Genomic DNA, 23,160 nt, shown 5'->3' on the forward strand with positions numbered 1-23,160 from the left:
GAATTGAGCAGACCACTCTTACCCAGTCCAAAGATCAGGGCTTGATCCATCACCGTTATTTATCTCACTGCACCATCCCAGCTCAGAACCTGGCTATATGCAAATCAGTCTGTCCCTGGCCCAGTGCAACATGGGAACAGGGCAGACTAAACTACCAAGCCAATTCTTTACCAGAAAGGAGACAAGCTACCGGGGACCGGTTTCTGGCATTTCAGCCTTCTTCGGCCCGGCTTGCTTGAATCCTGATGGTGCAGTGAGAAAGGGACTCATGTCTGAGTATACCCTGTCACACCTATAGTGGCCAAAAACGATTCAGAAAAGGGGGTGGTGATGAACAGAGTGTCTGAATTGAGCAGACCACTCTTACCCAGTCCAAAGATCAGGGCTTGATCCATCACCGTTATTTATCTCACTGCACCATCCCAGCTCAGAACATGGCTATATGCAAATCAGCCTGTCCCTGGCCCAGTGCAACATGGGAACAGGGCAGACTAAACTACCACGCCAATTCTTTACCAGAAAGGAGACAAGCTACCGGGGACCGGTTTCTGGCATTTCAGCCTTCTTCGGCCCGGCTTGCTTGAATCCTGATGGTGCAGTGAGAAAGGGACTCATGTCTGAGTATACCCTGCCACACCTATAGTGGCCAAAAACGATTCAGAAAAGGGGGTGGTGATGAACAGAGTGTCTGAATTGAGCAGACCACTCTTACCCAGTCCAAAGATCAGGGCTTGATCCATCACCGTTATTTATCTCACTGCACCATCCCAGCTCAGAACCTGGCTATATGCAAATCAGTCTGTCCCTGGCCCAGTGCAACATGGGAACAGGGCAGACTAAACTACCACGCCAATTCTTTACCAGAAAGGAGACAAGCTACCGGGGACCGGTTTCTGGCATTTCAGCCTTCTTCGGCCCGGCTTGCTTGAATCCTGATGGTGCAGTGAGAAAGGGACTCATGTCTGAGTATACCCTGCCACACCTATAGTGGCCAAAAACGATTCAGAAAAGGGGGTGGTGATGAACAGAGTGTCTGAATTGAGCAGACCACTCTTACCCAGTCCAAAGATCAGGGCTTGATCCATCACCGTTATTTATCTCACTGCACCATCCCAGCTCAGAACCTGGCTATATGCAAATCAGTCTGTCCCTGGCCCAGTGCAACATGGGAACAGGGCAGACTAAACTACCAAGCCAATTCTTTACCAGAAAGGAGACAAGCTACCGGGGACCGGTTTCTGGCATTTCAGCCTTCTTTGGCCCGGCTTGCTTGAATCCTGATGGTGCAGTGAGAAAGGGACTCATGTCTGAGTATACCCTGCCACACCTATAGTAGCCAAAAACGATTCAGAAAAGGGGGTGGTGATGAACAGAGTGTCTGAATTGAGCAGACCACTCTTACCCAGTCCAAAGATCAGGGCTTGATCCATCACCGTTATTTATCTCACTGCACCATCCCAGCTCAGAACCTGGCTATATGCAAATCAGTCTGTCCCTGGCCCAGTGCAACATGGGAACAGGGCAGACTAAACTACCAAGCCAATTCTTTACCAGAAAGGAGACAAGCTACCGGGGACCGGTTTCTGGCATTTCAGCCTTCTTCGGCCCGGCTTGCTTGAATCCTGATGGTGCAGTGAGAAAGGGACTCATGTCTGAGTATACCCTGCCACACCTACAGTGGCCAAAAACGATTCAGAAAAGGGGGTGGTGATGAACAGAGTGTCTGAATTGAGCAGACCACTCTTACCCAGTCCAAAGATCAGGGCTTGATCCATCACCGTTATTTATCTCACTGCACCATCCCAGCTCAGAACCTGGCTATATGCAAATCAGTCTGTCCCTGGCCCAGTGCAACATGGGAACAGGGCAGACTAAACTACCAAGCCAATTCTTTACCAGAAAGGAGACAAGCTACCGGGGACCGGTTTCTGGCATTTCAGCCTTCTTCGGCCCGGCTTGCTTGAATCCTGATGGTGCAGTGAGAAAGGGACTCATGTCTGAGTATACCCTGCCACACCTATAGTGGCCAAAAACGATTCAGAAAAGGGGGTGGTGATGAACAGAGTGTCTGAATTGAGCAGACCACTCTTACCCAGTCCAAAGATCAGTGCTTGATCCATCACCGTTATTTATCTCACTGCACCATCCCAGCTCAGAACCTGGCTATATGCAAATCAGTCTGTCCCTGGCCCAGTGCAACATGGGAACAGGGCAGACTAAACTACCAAGCCAATTCTTTACCAGAAAGGAGACAAGCTACCGGGGACCGGTTTCTGGCATTTCAGCCTTCTTCGGCCCGGCTTGCTTGAATCCTGATGGTGCAGTGAGAAAGGGACTCATGTCTGAGTATACCCTGCCACACCTATAGTGGCCAAAAACGATTCAGAAAAGGGGGTGGTGATGAACAGAGTGTCTGAATTGAGCAGACCACTCTTACCCAGTCCAAAGATCAGGGCTTGATCCATCACCGTTATTTATCTCACTGCACCATCCCAGCTCAGAACCTGGCTATATGCAAATCAGTCTGTCCCTGGCCCAGTGCAACATGGGAACAGGGCAGACTAAACTACCAAGCCAATTCTTTACCAGAAAGGAGACAAGCTACCGGGGACCGGTTTCTGGCATTTCAGCCTTCTTCGGCCCGGCTTGCTTGAATCCTGATGGTGCAGTGAGAAAGGGACTCATGTCTGAGTATACCCTGCCACACCTATAGTGGCCAAAAACGATTCAGAAAAGGGGGTGGTGATGAACAGAGTGTCTGAATTGAGCAGACCACTCTTACCCAGTCCAAAGATCAGGGCTTGATCCATCACCGTTATTTATCTCACTGCACCATCCCAGCTCAGAACCTGGCTATATACAAATCAGTCTGTCCCTGGCCCAGTGCAACATGGGAACAGGGCAGACTAAACTACCAAGCCAATTCTTTACCAGAAAGGAGACAAGCTACCGGGGACCGGTTTCTGGCATTTCAGCCTTCTTCGGCCCGGCTTGCTTGAATCCTGATGGTGCAGTGAGAAAGGGACTCATGTCTGAGTATACCCTGCCACACCTATAGTGGCCAAAAACGATTCAGAAAAGGGGGTGGTGATGAACAGAGTGTCTGAATTGAGCAGACCACTCTTACCCAGTCCAAAGATCGGGGCTTGATCCATCACCGTTATTTATCTCACTGCACCATCCCAGCTCAGAACCTGGCTATATGCAAATCAGTCTGTCCCTGGCCCAGTGCAACATGGGAACAGGGCAGACTAAACTACCAAGCCAATTCTTTACCAGAAAGGAGACAAGCTACCGGGGACCGGTTTCTGGCATTTCAGCCTTCTTCGGCCCGGCTTGCTTGAATCCTGATGGTGCAGTGAGAAAGGGACTCATGTCTGAGTATACCCTGCCACACCTATAGTGGCCAAAAACGATTCAGAATAGGGGGTGGTGATGAACAGAGTGTCTGAATTGAGCAGACCACTCTTACCCAGTCCAAAGATCAGGGCTTTATCCATCACCGTTATTTATCTCACTGCACCATCCCAGCTCAGAACCTGGCTATATGCAAATCAGTCTGTCCCTGGCCCAGTGCAACATGGGAACAGGGCAGACTAAACTACCTAGCCAATTCTTTACCAGAAAGGAGACAAGCTACCGGGGACCGGTTTCTGGCATTTCAGCCTTCTTCGGCCCGGCTTGCTTGAATCCTGATGGTGCAGTGAGAATATTTAAAAAGCTGTATCCCGTTAGCAGGCAATAAAATAATCTATATATTGGGCACTTGTGTTGATACTGTAAACTGGTTGTTGATTTTTATTTTGTTTTTCCTTTTCTAAAAAAGTCCATCTCCTCCGCCACATTCCATTTAAAAATCGAGAAACAGAGAAAACAATGGGCTTGGAGGTGTCGTACTTTAAGACTCTAAATGCCTCCCTATATTGCACAAACCCCAAGTTCCGACAGAGTTGTGTAAGCCAACACCGCCTTGCTGCCTGATACCCAGGACAAAAGAATAAGACATGCTGTTCAGACTCCTCCTGATTATAGGCACGCAGGGCACCTACGTTTGGGCAGTGCAGCCCATTTTGAAGTAAAGGCCCGGAGGGGTAAAGTACTATATCTGAACTGCACATATAACTTCCTTGCTTCATAAGGTAAGATGTCATCCAAAAAAAGGTTCTAGTTTACAGCCTTCCTTAACAGTGAGGAATGTATCGTTAAAGCACCTAATTTCGAGTTTGTCTGAATGGCCTCGAGCTTTTGGGCTCGATAGACTCTCACCAATGCAGCTCAAGAAACCAGAGGGCTGGTTTCCACTGGGTTACTCCAAAGGGTTGGTTTGCCTATCCTTTCGCATTCGTGCCTTTCACTACAGCAAGGCCTATCCCTCCCATAGGTTAGCATTGGAGCTGCCTTGTAAACCTTTACAAGTATAACTTTGAATTGGGAAAAGATAGGAAGAATACGTTTGGTGTCTCTGAGTTCACAATTTAAAAACACAACTTTTAGTGAAGCTGGTTTTCAAATTGCAAGTATGAAACTGCCGTGCTTATAAAGTTACAATTTTCTTACTTTAACCATTCTGTGCCTCTGCCTGTCTCTGGAATACATGTCTGGGTTGGGTGACAGCTGGGTTTTGAGCATTCCCTGCAGACAGTCACATACAAAGGGAGCTGAGGTGTCCCATGCATATCCAGATGTCCCTTCACCGGGTTGATGGGTCTTCCTGAGCTAGAGGGAGAGGGAGGAGCTGACACTTGCACCTGAACAGGGCTGTGCACAGAAAGAGTTGCATCTTCCCCCTTGTAATGTGTCTAGAGCCAGGGCAGGGAAAGGCAGTCTTGTGCACTACAAAGATCTTTCTTTGAAGTCTTCCTACTTCAAAGGCTAAAATGGGTATAAGTACTGCACCTCTGACAACATATGCTCAGAACACTTCTGGAACAGGACATTTTATCAGGAAGAAGAGCTGTTGTACTGCCAGGATGGACTGCCAATGTGCTGCTTGTTTTGCCTTGTGGCCTGCTGTCTGCTGATTCTTGCCTGGAAGTGAGAGCACTTGACTTGAGTCTCTACATCCTGCATCTCTAAGGGTTCTCCGAGGGCTTGTGTGGATTGCCTCCTGTTTCTGAAGTCTCTGGGATATCAAGGACTTCCCCTGCATCTTGCTACCAGCACCTGGGCTCCTCTGCTGTGAGTCCTGCTCTGCCAAGTGGTGCCAAATCCAGTCCTGAGCCCTTGGAAGAGAATGTTTGGTGCTGCAACGCAAGAAACCAACCCCTCAACACTGAAGCATTGTTCGGAGCCAGTGCATTTCTCTGCAATATCGATGCATCGCCAATGCCTGGACAAAGCTGTGGACACCACTCGCCAACAGCTCGATGCAATGGCCTCGACTTACAATGCAGCCCTGACCTTGCTGACAGAGCGCCTCCAAATCACCGTTGCTGCATGAGTCTCAGACACTGCATCAACGATGTCTGCGACGCATAACCCCTGACGCGTCACCGGCCCTGCGCGACTTTCCTCAACGCATCACATACAGCCCAGTGGTTCGACATTGGCACCTCGGAACCGAGGCATGGTGCTCTTGACATCTACGCATCAAGGATGTTGCCCAATTTCAGAAACAACGCATTGCCTTTGACAGCGACACATCCCCTCAGCGGGTCTACGTGACTCCTGTATCCGGCCCACACTCCATCACGGACAAACTAAACTTTTGGATTTGCCCCGATTAAGTGTGACCAGATATTCCTTGATGGAGTTATTAACTTCTAAGCACTGCATTTTGATTCAATCTTCCAAAATTCAGAACTTGACTTGTGTAGATTTGATTTTTGTCCTTTTGGTCTTGTTTTGCACAGATACATATTGCCTATTTTTCTAAACTGCCATGGAGTACTTTTATGGTATTTTCACTGTGTTATTTTGTATGAGTGTGAGTGTGTGCGCAAATACTTTAAACATTGCCTCTTTAGTGTAGCCTGACTGTTCTGTGCCAAGCTACCAGAGGGTGAGCACAGGTACTCTTTTAGTCTGTACTACACTTACCCTGACTAGGATTGTGGTTCCTGCTTGGGCAGGGGGCCTACCTCTGCCAATCAGAACCCAATTTCTAACAAATGTTATAATGATATGTACAGACAACATATGATAAAAAAAGGATACAAGCATTAATAGCTGGCTAATTGTGATTGGCATCCAACACAGTTCTTAATAGATCCTGTTACATTATGGAATGTTATGATACTGGTATTAAGACATTAGGACTAAGGGATAATGAATCATAATAATAGATGTTTGCATTCTCTTGCTGTGGTTTAGCATCTTCAAATCTAAACACCAATGCTTGAACTGATGGACAATACATAGTAGGCTGGGATCTAACCTCAAGTAGTATGATGAGCAGCCTCCTATCCCACATGCTTGCGTACAAATCAGATGTAGCCCTGCTTTAAGTCTTAGGAACATACATCACCTTGACCACTAAGTGGCTAGCACCGACCTGCATAGAAGTAGGTACACATCCTACAATTGTAGTGTAGCCAAGAATATGTACTCACAGGTGTTCCCCTAAAGTGTGCAAGTGACACAGGGTCAGTGTAGATCGAGCAACTTCCACCACATTTTGTTTTTATGTTAAAGCGGTCCTGGACAAACTGTTTAACACCAGCGACAGGCTACCAGAACAGCCATGTGACAACTATAAACCACTCTTTTTACACTGTCTACACCCTCAGATTCCATGCTATCTCAAAAGCCTCCACTTCCACTTGATTTCTGAAACGCTGAATGAAAATTGACTTTGAATTATATCTACTGAGTGTTACTTTCCCATTCCCTTTTTAGGAATCATCCTCACCTTACCCACCATCCTCTGCATGCCTTCTTGTCTGAGTATACCCTCACCTATTGCATGCCTAGCTGCTTGACACTCTTGCATATTTCTGCAAACCAACCATACCTCTACTGACAAAACACAAATTCTCTGTAACCATCCCTTGCAATCTAACAATATCTAACCTCTATCTTCCCATTCCGCTTTCAGTGTGCATCTGATCACATTGAGGGCCTCAATTAACTCCTTCTAACAAATCAACCACAAAGAAACTAGAAAAAATGCATGGAACAGTTTCTAGAGAGCTCAAGACTACCCCAATAACCAACAATAGCTAACATTGGAATAACCACCAGCCCTGGGTATCCTGAGTAGGGTACTACCCACCACAAAGAGCTTGAATGCCTCCGAAGAGGGAGTAAGCCCTATATACATGTGATTATTATACAGTAGCAGGCAAGTGACATCCTTTTTGCAGTCTCTCTACAGACAGTTGTCTGTCACATATAGCAGTGCATAATACTACATAGCGTTGGCTTTGGGTCTCCTCCTTGCTTATGGTTGGATACTTTTGTTATCTTTCTCAGTTCACTTCTCTTTACTGAATTGTTTTACTCCCAATTCTTGTGTTTGACCCTCCCCTGTAGCATTTAATCTTTGCCCTTGCGTTTGACTGGATGAGACGCACTATTCCACTGCAGACGTCATGGAATTACTTTTCTTTTTTAACCTTCAATTATTATTTAGCAATCCGTGGGAGGGCATATATTGCTCCTTTCTCTGCTTTTTCTTCTGTGAGAGTGCGCTTGTGTTCTTTCCCTCAAAAGAGCATGCTCCTCTCACAGCACTTCTCTCGCCTCTCACTCTTTAGCCAATGGCAACGCCTGGCCATATTAAAAGCAGAGATATCTTTGTTTCATCAGCTCTGATGAGCGTTTCCAGAAGGCCATTGTAGATGATGCTGCAGTCCTGAGGGCTAGCACGATGGGGGTTCTCTTCAGTTCTATGCGAGGGCTGGTTTGGAGTAAAGTGAGTAATCCAGAGTACATCATTCCGATGGATATGTTCCTAGACCATCCAAACAGCTGTTTGATGTAAAGGGTGAGGTGGAAGCTTAGGCAGTGAGGCAATCTGATACAAGAGCACTTATAGATTTATATGTATTTTTCCTACAAACAGATATTCCTCTGGCAGATTTTGCACCATTAGCACAATACCCACCGGCGCAATCTCCACCATGCCTCGGTGACATAAAAGTCTAAATATGTCAAGTTTGCACAACACACCGGTCAGACATGCAAATCAAGCCATTTAGATTGCTGGACATGGAGTTCACTTGACCCATTCAAAAGTATGGGCCAGCACAACCCCAAGCAGCAAAGTTCAATTAAAGAAGACGTCATGCATGACATGGCCTATTCGGCAACGATGATGTGTGCATCGCACAGTGCACGTCAGGCAGGAAATGAGCACTGACTGGAGCTTCAGAGGACAATCTACTGCGATAACGATGTTAATGCAGCCGCGGCCCTGGAGTCACGGAGACAGAGAGGGACCAGCTGCACAGAGCGCACATCACTTCCCCCGATCATTCAAGCCCTCAGAAGCCCGGAGGAGCCGGCGCAGCCATCTAATTACGGAGGAAGTCTTTCTCCCGCGCAGACGGGGCCCGCAGCCTCTCACGAAGAACGGGGCACCGACCTGACCTGCTTTCTGGAGCGTCCGGCAGTGCAACTCCCAAAAGCTGCCTTAATAAGCGGAGTGAGAGAGGAAATGAAGAAGATATCGACCGTCCACGGCTTCCTCCCTCAATGGCTTCTCATTTATTTTCAAGAGTGGACATTGCGTAGGTGAGACGAGGAGTGTGGGCGGGGCCATTTTAGGGAGCCTGCTTCTGTGGTAATCTGAAAGCAAACAGGGCCTGGGAAAAGGCCCTGGTCTTCGAGGAGGGAAGAAGGGCTAAATCTCTCCCTCCTCAAGGGTATCCTCATGGACCACTCAAGGAAAATTCTCAAATAGAACACGCATTGACAAAGCCAATAGGTCTCGCATTTGGGTTTGACAATGCTTTTTGGCGATATTGAATAATATCAATAAAACAAACTGCTTTTTGGCAAAGCAGGTGCTGGCAACAAAGGACAAAGACATGGCTGCTGTTGGCAGTTCATAAAATTTGTAGGCACATGCATGTGTACCATGCATGCACACGCGAAACAGAATGACTTGCATGCCATTTCTTCTTTTATTTTTATTCACCAATCCAAGATGCCAGGTGCCACTTGGATCTGTCAAAAAAAAACATTTTAAGTGTGCAAAAGCAAATTTTGAAAGACTGGTGACAATTTGCTGCCTGACCCTACAAAGACAATATACCATTTTTTAAAAATAATCTTTATTTTTATTTTGCAATAAGAACACAAAGAGTGCATATTGTCCAGCGAGCGGGCAGCGAGGGACAACCGCAGCAGTTTACACAATAGACAACAGGGCAGTTGACTTCAAATCATACATAGCTTCAAAACCAGAGGCCTGGGGATGAATCCCTCGGGGGATGCCACATTAGTCCTCACTGCTGCCCACCTCAGTCATTCTGTTGGCTCTCAGCCCTTCCTGTTGTTAGGAGGTCCCAACAGAGCACTCTGCATGTCAAGAGATCCTCAGCCAGCTTCTCGTTTCTATATTCTAAGGCGCACCTACACGCACGGAGGTTTCGAGATTTATTTTACACAGAGTAAGATTTTTTCTGCGGATTCTATGGTCAGCGCCTCACAGTCAAGAGGCGAACATCTCGACACCCCTACATTTGATTACCTCAGTTTTATTGATGACATTTCTAACTAATTGGGAGTGCTGTGGTCCTTTCATTCATCTCTTTATTAGAGCTGCCAGGCTTCAGAAGATCCTTGTTTCCGAGGGAAAAGAAATAGAAATCTGAGCTTGAATATTTCATATTAACTTGAATCAGTAGTTCCACCTAGCAAGTTCAACATCACACCTATCATTGTGAAATTTTCCAGAGGTGGAAAGAAATCACAGACCAGGCCAAATTCATCAAAGTTTGATGCGAATAGCACGTATAATAATATATAAGAAAAGCCGGACTGGCCATTCTGCCCATTTGGCAGGGTAGGGTTCTGGTTTCAGAGTAGGATGGGCTGCCTTCACCTGGCAATGCTCTCAGGGGCCCATTCAGCGGGGCGCTGGCTTGAATGTTTTTGCCATTGCTGATTTTGGTTTCTAACCCGGGCTTGTAAATTAGTAGAAATCAGAGGGCTTGGAGTGGCCTGAAAAGGTTTGGTCATTCTGACCAACAGTTTCCAAACCTTAGGGTTGCATCAGACTCCGTTAACGCCCTAGGACCGCAGAGCCTTTTCGCAATCATATGTTCTGCAATCGGCACCTTTTCTCCCGAGTATGGCGCTTGTGGTTAATGTGATATTTTGAATTAGGGGAATACTCTGCATCTCTTGCACTGACACTGAAGCCCATATCATAGCTTAATCATACCTTCAAATAACAAGTGATTGACAGTATAAGAGGTAATAAAAGGCAGATTAAAGAATTACACAAACAGCTAGCGACAACGTTGAGCATTTGGATTGCAAGTTCTACAAGGTGTGGATTTGGGGACTTGTTCACATATTAATAAAAGAACAGAATTGTCCATAAAGGAGTAGGGGCCATATGTATCATTCCAAATTGCAATTGCAAAAGCCAAAATTCGCAGAATTTCGGCATTTGCGATCGCAATTGGGCTAAGTGGGATGCATGAATTGAAAACAGCGTTGCAAAATAAGGGATCGCAAAAATTGCGATTCCCTATTTTGCGATTGCATTTAAGGAATCGGAAATTGTGATTCCTTAAATGCAATTTAAGAAGCACATTTCTTTAAAAAATACACCTTTTTTCATTTTTCAAAGTGCCATGTGGCGCACATACATGCCCTTAGGGCATGTATGTGTGCCACATATGCACACATGCATATTTCAGGGGTGCAACAGGGTGTTCTTTTTACACCCTGGCACCCTTGAAATTGCATTCTCAATTAGCGAATCTCTAATTGAGAATCGCAAATTGAGAATGTGTTCCCATTCATTCCTATGGGCCTCTAGGCCCATAGGAATGAATGGGGAGGTATTCCTTAATTATCGAATCGCAATTTGTGATTCGTAAATAAGGAATATGTAGGATTAACAAAATTATTTGCAAATCCTACCTACATAGCATCTTGCGATTCTCAAATAGCGATTAGCAAAAAATCGCTATTTGAGAATCGCTAAAGAACATTTTCATACATATGGCCCTAGATTCCTAACAATTTGCTCCACTCGGCAGATCTAATGATACAGATAAAGCAATCATTATTTGGCCTAGCGTTTGAAAACCGGTAGCCCTTTGTTGATTGAAGAAGCATCAAAGTGGCTTGTACGTCTCTAACCTGTGACCCTGCTGCTATAAGATCACACAAAGGCCAACCTGTTTCTGATATGGTTGCACTTCGTTTAAACTATATTGCTCTTAAGGGTGGGTGAAAATTTATACTGTCTATCCTTGCAGCACCGTAAACTTTTAACATAATTTCCTGGAACTCTGTATAGATTTAGCAACTTTGCATGATAGTGACTCAATTAATTTTTTCACTACATATGAAATACTGTGCCTGCAGAAAACATGGGCTTTAGATAATGTTTCAGAACTAGGTTTTAGGGAACTGTGTTCCTGTTCCAAACTGAAAACATCGGCCCACCTGTCAGGAGGTCTTTTAATAGATGTATCAGCAGAACGATATCCTAAAGTTACGCTGCTCCACTATTAAGTGCACCATATGAAGGTGTGTGTATATATATATATATATATATATATATATATATATATATATATATATATATATATATATATATATATATATATATATATATATATATGTATATATATATATATATATATATATATATATATATGTATATATATATATATATATACATACATATATATGTGTGTGTAGATATCCTAATCCTAACTGTACATCTGAATTTATTGTGTGTGTATATATATATATATATATATATATTACATAATTCATGACATGGTCAGTGACATCACTGATGACATCACTGATGACATCATCGAGTGACTGTATGTTTCTGTAAAGTTTAAATATGTTTTACATATTGAAGAATGAGTGGATGTATAAGTGTCTGGATGAAGGATTTAGTAGGTGCGTGACTGACTATGGCTGAGTGATTCATTTTGTCTTACTGAATGCATGGGTTAGTGACTAAACTCTCTAAATGTGTGCATAAGTATGTCTGTTGTTGTGTAAGCTGCTGCATGTGTTGATCAGTAGCTATATGAATGGCTATATGGGTTATTGATTGGTTGCCCAAGTATTTGTATGGGAGACTGAGTGTGTGGGTGGCTGGGAGGTGTGTGACTCTGTGGATAGATGTGTGAGCAGTTGATTCACTAGGTGTATGGGTTCAAGAGTGCATGTGGAAACAGGTGTATGGGTGGTTGACTGTGTGCATGTGTGTGATGGTGAGTGAATGGATATCTCAGTGCTACATGTCCAAGTAAGTACATATGTAAAACACAGTGCATGTGAGAGTTGGCATATATAAATGACTATACATGAGAGCCAGTGATTGTGCGAGTGGCTGTATGGATCATTGTGCACTTGTATCAGTGATTGTATAAGAGAGTAAGTATGTGTTAGTATATGTTTGAATAAGTAAGGTGTTGTGTGTATAACTGTATAGTTGAGGAAATGGAAGTGTGATTGATTCTTTGAATGACTGGCTAGGTGTGTGAGTAACTCCATGGATGAGTGGCAGTGTGTGAGTGTCTGTATAGGGGTATGAGTGCATATGTTAGTGTTGCATTGATGAGTGACTGTATGAATGAGTGATTCTATGGGTGAATAAGTGGATGTGTGTGCAAACCTAGCAATCAGTGAGTGCGTATGTAGTAACTGGTATTGGTGTGTCAATGGTTTCAAGAATGGTAGTCTGGATTTAACACTGGGTGTATCAAAGGTTATATTAGAATGTAAGGAGGTGCATCATATTATTACATGAATTATGTCATCAGTGATGTCATCAGTGATGTCACTGACCATGTCATGAATGATGTAATATGTGACATCATCAGCAGTGGATTGCGGGTGCGCGAAATATAGTTAGTACAACTAACTATATAGGAGCAATTTCAATGTTTTTTTAAATGCTAATTACTAACTATACAAGGCCTGAAACCTATGGTTTTTTCAGTGAATTTCAAAGGTTTTTTATATGCTAATTCCTAACTATATAAGACCTGAAACCTATGGTTTTTTCAGTGAATTTGTAAGGTTTTGTAAATGCTAATTCTATTAGCGGATAACGTTTAAATATGTTAATATCCTTGTGGGACCACCTGAGCAGCCCTAGGGGGTCAGGGTGTTTCTACCCTGCCCCCTTTTTGCATTCTACACGTTTGTTTTTCTGCTTCTTTTGTGCCTCGGTCTACCTAGCACAAGATGAATGCCAACACTACCTGGTTAGAAGTGTTGACAGCCAATGAGCATGCTCTTTCCTGTGAAAGGCATGCTGATTGGCTGCCACTGTCTGTCAACACTCCAAACCAGGAAGTGTTGGCAGCCATCTTGTGCCTCGGTAGAACCAAGGCACAAGAAAGCAGTGAAACAAAGGTACACAACACGCAAAGGGGGCAGGGTAGAAGCACCCTGACCCCATAGGCCTGCTCAGGGGGTCCCACAGTGGCAGCCAATCAGCATGCAGATCATACTCGGGAAGGTACAGAGTACAGTAAGCTTACGTGCACTCACGGTGTCCCACATATAGATATGTAATTTGAAAAAATTCAATTTTCTCAACAACTACTGGAGCGCTTTTCACCAAATATAAAAAAGGCACTACTGCATACCAGTCCCTACCATTTTGCCAAGTTTGGTGTAATTCCATTCAGCCGTTCGGGCTGTAGCCGTGTCTAACGGTCCTATGGAAAATTGCATTGAGCTACATTTCACATTCAATTTTTTCAAAAACTACTGGAGGGATTTACACCAAACATACAAAAGGCACTGCTGCATACCAGTCCCTACCATTTTGCCAAATCTGGTGTAATTCCGTTCAGCCGTTCGAGCTGTAGCCTTGTCAGAATGTCCCTATGGAAATTAACATGGGAAAAACACGTTTTGGGACCCCCCTTTATCCCCCCAAAACTTTCAGGGAAGGAGCGGAGCGTAGCGAGGCAAATTTAAGGAAAATTACAGGCAGATCCCTCAATCGGCGCCAAAGTTATTCCCAATAGAATGTTCGGAATTTCCTATGGTAACTAGGTCCTAACTATATATACCTACTAGCGACCACCAGTAGGTAATATATATATATATATATATTTATATATATACTAGCAGCCCGCCCCAGCGTTGCCTGGGGCAGAAAGGGGCTGGGGGCAGTACACCCGCTCCTGCCCCGACCCCCTCCCGCACCGCCCTCCTCCCGCCCCGACTCACTCGCGCTCCGACATTTTCATTTACTGCTGCTTCCTTCTTGCCTCCCCCTGCATCACACAGTCTCACTTTCCCTTTCCTTACCTATGCCGGCGCTCCTCACTGCACAGCCGCTCGTGACTGCACCGCCCTCCTCCTTCGTCGTCATCACGCACGTCGCGTCGCGGCCAGTGCTAGGTCCCGGCCGGCGCTACTTTCAGGGGACTACTTTGTTTACAAACTTATTTTTTTTATTTACTTTTTTTTAAATTTATATAGCCTATGTCCATCGACACACCCTGACATTTTCATAGATGTATCGGGTGTGTAGATTGGCGCTGTGGTTCCTGAGTTTACCTGGCCAAAAGGTGCAAGTTCTCTCTTTATAACAGTAGTATAGATGGATAGAGCTCTCGAATGTTACATGTTCTTGTTTGAGTAACTCATCCTGTTAAGTTTTCTTTGTATTGTACTCAGGGACCTTTAGGTCCAATTAGATAAACTGGACTACAAATCCCAGAATGGGCTGCAAAAACTTGTACTGGGTGTGCAACTGACTTGAGAACTTGAGAATGTTGTCAGTTTTAATACTGCATATATGCAGATGCACAAGGTACAATACACAGGGTATAATATGTTAATTATTGTCATCGGTGAGTTTGGGAAGGTGCAATGACTCCAAAGAAATGAGGCAATGTGTGAGCCATACTTCTAAAACCAGTCAACCTCTAGAATCAAAAATTCAATTGTAGTCTGGCCTTTAAGATGGTGATCCCAGTATGGCAAATGGTGAAGGAACACTTTTTTGGTGGGTGATATGTTAGAAAAGGGTGTTGCCCTTTTAAAATATGTGACTGCACAAGGTACAATATACAGGGTATAATATGTTAATTAATCTGGTCACCAAGTGGCTGTAGCAGGGCTTTCAGAATGCTGATGTGGATTATCACATAAGTGAGAATGGTGTCAGAACTCACATATTTGCTCACTCTTCCACCAATACATTCTTCTTAGTGAGTTAAACAGCCGCTTCAGAAAGCTGTTTTTCACCTACATTTCACGCAGGCCTTATTTGCACATGTTCTGTGAGAGAGGGAAGCTTGTGCTAGTCTACTGTGTTTGATCTTTTTCCTTGCTAATTGGAAGATTAAAGTTGCTGCCTTCTGAGAGACAGGAAGGCATGCTTTGCTACTGCCTTGCTGTAGGTGTTCTGTGACGAAGCAAGCCTTGCACTGCTGCTGCCTCATTTGTATGTGTCCTGTAATGGGAAAAAAGATTGTGCTGATGCAGCCCTAGTCCGAAGTACATCTTTTCCCTTCCACTGACATGCAGTGACACAGCCGTCCGAGAACGCTTTCTGGCAGGTTTTGCAGCAGCCGTTGCGTTTGGTTGCCAAGGGCTGGAGGTTGCTGCAGTAACCAGGCGCCAGTGACTTATCAGGTGAGACATGTTTCCGTTTGTTTTTAATCAAGTTCGTTACTTGTAGCGCCTAATGATGTGCTGATCGAAAGGAAGACAGTCATGAAGAGATCTACCCGATTCTGAAAAAAAAAAAAGTGGTGTGGCCTGGATCTCACCAAACAACGCACTGCCCTCGCATATTCTAGACATAGGCTCTGCTGTGCTGAAGCGTCTCTCCCTGTGTTTTAATACGGAGCTGCTCCTCGGCTTTGACCGCTTCCAGACCGGAGTGTTGGCGATCTGACCCTGCATAATTGACATAATTTGCAGTGGTGGCTGGCTGCTATGGGGAACGCAAAACAAAATGCGGGGCACTTTGGGTTCCACTGACAACACATTGGGCTACGTCTGTACGTGCTTCACTATTTTTCAAGTTTTGCCCTCTCTCCTGCTCTTAGGTCCTAGCTTAAGGAAATCTTGATGCAGGGACACAGGCGTTATATGGACTCTGATAACTCCCCCACCTACCTGAATCTTGGTCTAGTAATGTCCTGATGGGGAAATCTGAGCGCGGCCAGCCTGGGACGCTGCTCCTCCCCTGCTCCTGACGTGACGACGCACGTCCCGGCCGGCGCTACTTTGGGGGAACTACTTTTTGTAAAAAGTTAACTTTTTATATAACGTTTATGTTTTACATTTTTAAAGCCTATGACCATCTACACACCCTGCCGATTTCAACTGTGTATCGGGTGTGTAGATTGGTGCTGTGGTTCCCGAGTTTACCTTGCCAAAAGGTGCAAGTTCTCTCTTTATATTAGTAGTATAGATTATCAACTCACATAGATAATGTGTATAACTTTTAACTTCACTGCTTACACACAAATCCATCCTCTAACTCCTTTTTGTGACACTCCTCTTTGAGGGTACATTTTAACTCATCTAATGCAGTAGGTTCAGCAAAAAGAGCCCTATTACCAACTTTCAGACTGTTGTAATCCAAAATGTTACTTCATTATGTGGTTTTCGTTGAATGACAACTGGAGGCAGCACACACAGAGTCAATTAACATTATAAAACACTTCTGACAAAACGCTAGAACTATTGGCTTTGTCAGTGCTTAATATAGAGTATGGCCCTTGGAGCATCTACTTCTTGATCCACAAATCTGCTAATGTGCATATTGAACAATGCAAGCATAATTTACGCATGAATAGTTAATGCAGTTCAGATTTCACATATGCAAAGTTTAGACCAGTGGTTCTTAATCTGAGGCTGCACAATCCTGGGACTCCCACGCACTTATTCAGGGCATCGATGATTTTGTACCAAATTAAATCATATTGGCAGAATAATAAGCTATTAAATACATAAAAAATTAAAACTGAAAATTTTATATTATAAAACGCTGAAGGAATTTGAAATTGAAGGCTAAAATAAAGTAGATACCCTTATTTTGATTTGTGGGGGCAGCATAAGTACAGCAAATAGAAATTAGTATAGACTTTTGTGACCACAATTGAACTGGCAGTGGTATGTTCAGAGAAAACGAGAGCATGAATTGGGAGCAAAAACAGACCATGTTAAATGCTAGAGCAGAGGTCTTAATTTATTTTCTTTGAACCCCCTAAGCAAGATGCTTTGAAGTCGTCCCCTTTCCAAAACCTTATGACAAGGAGGGTGGCAGAAGATACAGCGCTAAGCGTAGAGGGTAGGGCTTATATGGTTAGTTTAGTATGACCTTTTCTGTAGCTCATAGTCCACACTAAGGGGCCGATCAGGATAGCGGTTTTTCCGCATCCTCGGGGCCGGCGGAAGCCACCGCCGGCCCCGAGGATGCGGAAAAACCGCAGCGGACTGACCAAGGACCCACCGCCACATTAGGATGGCTGGTGGGTCCTGGTTTCCGTCCGCAGCTTTTCCGCCGCGGTTGGCTTACAACCGCGGCGGAAAAGCTCTAATATGGTGACGGTGTCTCTCAGACACCGTCCACCATATTAGGATGGGCAGTGAATTATGCTTTTCCGCGGCGCGTTTCCCGCCGTGGAAAAGCATACGGAACTTCACTGCGGGGGCCCGTTGCGGGCCCCCTAGGTGAAGGGGGGGTGGGGGGTGCACATGGGGGGTACCTATGGTACCCCCCTGCATTTGCATGCAGAAAGCGGCAGGCACCGCACGGTGCCTGCCTCTTTCTGCATGCAAAAGCAATGCGTGCATTTTTAACATTGCCGCGGGTGCAGCTTGAAGCTGCACCCGCCGCAATGTTAAAAATAGAGGATGTGACCGCCAGGGTGGCGGTCACATCCTAATTGCACAGGAGGGAACTCCGCATGCCCATGCGGAGGTTCCCTCCTGCTCTGGGGTCGCGGACGGACGCAAGTCCGTCCGCGATCCTGATCGGCCCCTATATGTGAGACTTATAAAACAGCAAATGTATCAAACAAAACCAGTAATTGACCCAAAACTACAGCCCCCCATAATTGGGGTGTTGTGAGCTTCTCACACTCCTGGGCCCCAATCCAACTGCATCTTTTGCACTAATAACTACTGAAACCCTGAGTAACATGCTATCACCTCTGCCTCTTTCATCTCTTTCCCACCTTGCCTGACCATCACCATCCGTGCCAACCTTGCAACAGGCTCTCTGTCCCTTTCAAGAAAAAAAGGAGCTTCCACATGTAGTCCCTCTTTTTTTCTGCAAGGGTGCCCTAATGCTAGATATGAAAATAAGTCCCTTTGCCCCCTTTTTAAAGTGAGACAGTCATAATTGTGATGCAGTGTGCCCTTCAGACTCCCGGTCCCAGTGCCACTGCACCTACTTCCTTAATGATAGCTACTGCCCTGCAAAGCAAGCTGTCTCCCCTGGCATTTGTTAAAAACAGGGCTCCCATCTGGCCACATTCCACTCCCTGTCATCTCCCTGAGGCTAAACTAAGGTATCTTCTCTGCTTCAGTTTTCCCCTCCCTTGAGCCATTACCCAGAGGCTGAAACCAACACTGACATAGCAAGTTTGCATTGGGCCCTAATGCAAGCAAATGACAGTAAAAATGCCATGATTGGGGTTTAGTTGGCCCCGGGGCCACTATTCCTGCAGCACCAAAGCAGCAAGGGTGACCTAGGCTCTAATAGTTGCAAGGACAATGTCCTTCTACACAACCTCCTTCCTCTGTGGTATCTCTCTGTGGAGGCTATTTCTGTTCATTCGTAAACCAAAAAACGAGCCCCCCACATATTGCCCCCTCATCTGGCCCATATGTTTGATACTATCCATGGACCTTGTTCCTGTCATGTTTCTCCTCTGCCATTGCTCTGAGGCCAGAGGGGTCCAGAGGATTAAGGCTCTGCATCGGAATGTAACTCTGTTTACCTCTTCCCTGCAATTCTCTGGACTCATTTCCAAATACAGCTGTCCCTGAATGATCACTGCTGGGCTTAAGGTGCCTTTACCTGAAAGCGAAGGGGGTGGTGGGGTGCAAAGAGCTAAAGACAAAAGTGGCCTTCTGGACAGTCTTTTCCTTCTCTACCATTTGGCATTCATGCCGGGACACTTCAGAGTAGCCGTGCGCGTTATAAATGGAGGCTAACATAACATAACATAATTGATGGAGTCCTTTTAGAGCTTCATGGTTACAAAAATTGCAGTTTTTTTAAAGAGGTAATTTAAGTTTATTAACTGAGTTTAGGATTAATTGAGACACTAACTAAAATGTTGCCCCTACGTAATGTCTGATCACTTATTGCTAAACTATACATTTTAAACACTACTTCAGGATGTGGCGTTATGGCTAACGCTGCTGACTTTAAAATTGGGGAGCGAGGTTTGAGCCCCGGCAGATATTCAACATCCTGCAATTCTGGGCAAATCACTTAATCTCTCTGTGTCTACAAAATATTGCGACCTTGTGTAATATAACTGGTGCTCATGTAAAGGGTTCCAATAACTTTGGGTGGAGTCTGCACTATATAAAACTGCAAAAAAAAGATTTGTGGCAGCCTAACTTATACTGTGTGTAATACAACTTTAAAGTAATGACTAACGTATTCACAGAGCTTTTTGTTACAGGTTCAGACTTCATTGCACTATAAATACAGAAGTGAATATTACACACTGCACCAACTAGGATTAATTTCTGTGCCTTTCTGGTCTCATACACACAGACATCTGAGATCCCAGTAACCAACTGACGTGTCACATTCACCAGAGATTACTTATTTCGGTAGTTTTATATAGTGCAAGCTTGACCTGAAGTATCGCAGCTCTTTGTGTGATCACCAATTACATTACAGAAGGTCAGATTAATGTTTTAGGCATGGGAGATTAAGTGATTTGCCTAGATCAATGGATGCTTAACTTGCACTTATTTTTAATGTAACTGTTTGTGTCACTTATCTGCAGCTATATGAAGGCAAAACATTTGCAAAATACTTACAGAATATTTTGCTCTCATTAGCCACCTGTTTGACCCTGCCACCAACCTCAAGGACCCGAGCTCCATTCCAACCTCTTCCCTCTCGCTTAGATTCCTAACAATTTATTTTAGCCCTCCATGCCTCTCCCGACCATTTCCCATGCATAAAAAAGCCCCTTCCAGCCTCCATTATTTCTGTTTATTTTTGTCATCTCCAATTTGGGGGGTGCAGTTCACTCATTCCAGCATTCAGTACAAGTGTGGTTGCTGCATCTATCAGGGGCAGACTAGGCGTGTGCGGGATGCTTCTCCTGGGGCAGCTTGTGGCAGTGCAGCAGGGAGCTGTAGTGCGCTTCTTGGCTGTGCCAGCCTACAGGTGATGTGGCCCCTTTTATCCATGGCAAGGCTTCCATTTGTATGTTTTGCCTTCTTTTCAGCATTTTTGAGGGCTTTGTTTGGATTCCACCAGTGATAAGTGGCATACTCCAACTCATGTCAGTAGTCAAATAGGGTTCCCCCATGGACACAATCCCTCCAAATATGTTACTGCGAGGGTGGGAAACGATTGCACCGGTGCTCACAAATTAGCTGAATGTGTCTATCAACTTGGGGCAGGTTCTAAATAATTGGAAACACGCTATGGTGGTGCTATTACTCAAGAAACCACCTTTAGATCCTGCGCTCCCTGAAAATCTGAGACCAGTATCTCTGCTTCCATTCCTTGCAAAAATTGTGGAGAAATTCTTAAATATCCAATTGACAACGCTCATGGAAGAAAACCAGGTACTCCATGAAACTCAATCTGGATTTAGGGCGCTTCACAGTACTGAATCAGCCTTACTCCTGTCTTCTGAGGCGCTAAAAATAGCAGCAGATGAGGGAAGGACAGCAGCACTGATATTGCTGGTTTTGAGTGCGGTGTTCGATTTGGTCTCCCACGTCCTCCTCTTAGAGCGGCTGTAGGAGGCTGGTGTTAAAGGTAGCACACGAGAATGGATCAAACACTTCCTACAGAATAGATCCTTCCAGGTTCTACAATGCCCCTTTAAGTCCAAAACATGTCCTCTCTCTCATGGGGTACCACAGGGTTCTGCCCTCAGTCCAACATTATTCAATGTGTATATGCGTCCACTGGCAGATATTGTATTGAAACATGGGGTGAAACTGGTGTCATATGCTGATGACACTCAGCTGATTGTCACATTAGAGCAAAAGGATGTAGAGCAGTGTTCTTCAATCGGTGGGGTGCGCCCCACTGGGGGGGGCGCAACACCTTCCCAGGGGGGGCGCGCACTCCACTTCAATTTGACCTTTGTGCCCTGCAGTCGTCTGTCTGTCCGTGCAAGTCTTATTGAAGCACTCCGGACTCCGGTATGTGGAAGGGGGAGGGAGGGGAGATCGATAGCTCAGGAGGTGCCCGTTCTTTTGTTATGTTAACCCTCCCAGGAGGGGGTTAATCACAGAGCTGACAGCTTCAGCTGCAGTGGGACACGCTTTTGATTTTTAGCAGAGGAGACCCCTCGCCTCCCACTGCACCTGAAGCATGTCAGCTCTGTGAATTAACCCCCTCCTGGGAGAGTTAGCTCTTCCCAGAACGGAGACAAAGTTTCCAGGGACATAATGCTCCGTTTACTTTCTCTTGTATTTGTTTGCTCATGATTGTCACTTTTGCCTCATGTAATTTAGCGTTTGCTTTTGTAATTTGTTCACTTGTAATGTTCCCATGTATCAGTTCTGTTCCTATTGTGAAGCGCTCTGACCCCTTCGGGTAAAGTCTGCGCTATATAAAAATGCATAAATAAATAAAGGGGTTGGGTTGGGGGGACTGAAAGTGCCAGCTCTCTTCTACAGTCTTGCCTCATGACCTTGAATCATTTTAAAACACAATGTTGTAAATATCGTTTTTCAACCATTCATTTTTAATGTGTAAAAGTCTATTACATACATTTTACAGACAAAATGTGTTTATGCGTCATGCGACTTCCATATAAAAAGTTTGTTTTAGATCAATACATGACCTCACATATGAGAAATAGAAGGTGGTGACAGATTATTTACAGTAATATTAGTGAACTGCTGTTGTGTCACATACTGGAAACACACATCACTATCCCTGAATATCCGATGTACACACATTTAGTATTTGACCAAAGAAGGCATGAAAGAGCAGAGACTTGATCATAAAATCAAAGCTGGTCCGAACAGGGGCCCCAAAAATACATTTGGCCCACAGGCCCCAAAATCCTTAAAATGTCCCTGAAAGTTTATTTTAAAATTACACAGGCAGGCATAAATAAGAATTATGTATCCATTTGAGCTGTGTAATAAGCCTCTGTCATTTCACCACACCCACCCACTCACAAACCTGCAGTTTACTAAGCACTCTTATTGTATTGAATGTTATATGCTGAATATGCCCGGAATGTGCGCGTGGCGGTCGAGTCCAGACATTTCTGTCAGGTGGTGGGGGGGCCCAACATCTAAAAAAATCAGCTGGGGGGCTCAACCTACAAAAGTTTGAAGACCTCTGATGTAGAGGCTGCCCCAAAATGTAAAGCTTGCCTGAGTGATCTGGCGAACTGGATGAAGTTCAGCTGCCTGCAATTGAATGCAGGCAAAACTGAGGTCATAGTAACTGGCAAACAACCCTTCATCTGGTCGCACCTGTGGTGGCCAGAAGAACAAGGACCAACCCGATTCCCAACCCTAAGATTAAAAATGTGGGAGTCTGGTTCGATAACACACTATCTTTTGCAGATCAGATATCAGCCCTGCCAGGCACATGCTTTGGCATTCTAAGAATGCTACGCAAATTCTTAGATATTCTCTCATTAGATGCCAAAAAGACCATTGTGCAGGCCCTTATTACATCTCTTCTGGATTACCGCAACATCCTATATTTATGAGTTACAAAAACCAACTGGCATATGTTACAGAAGATCCAAAATGCAGCTGCCCGCATGATACTGATAATTTTGAGGCTCACCCCGGTGGGAGCGTCCCTGAGGGAGCTACACTGATTACCAGTAAAGG

Source organism: Lissotriton vulgaris, chromosome 5, assembly GCF_964263255.1.
Source record: "Lissotriton vulgaris chromosome 5, aLisVul1.2, whole genome shotgun sequence".
NCBI lineage: Eukaryota > Metazoa > Chordata > Amphibia > Caudata > Salamandridae > Lissotriton > Lissotriton vulgaris.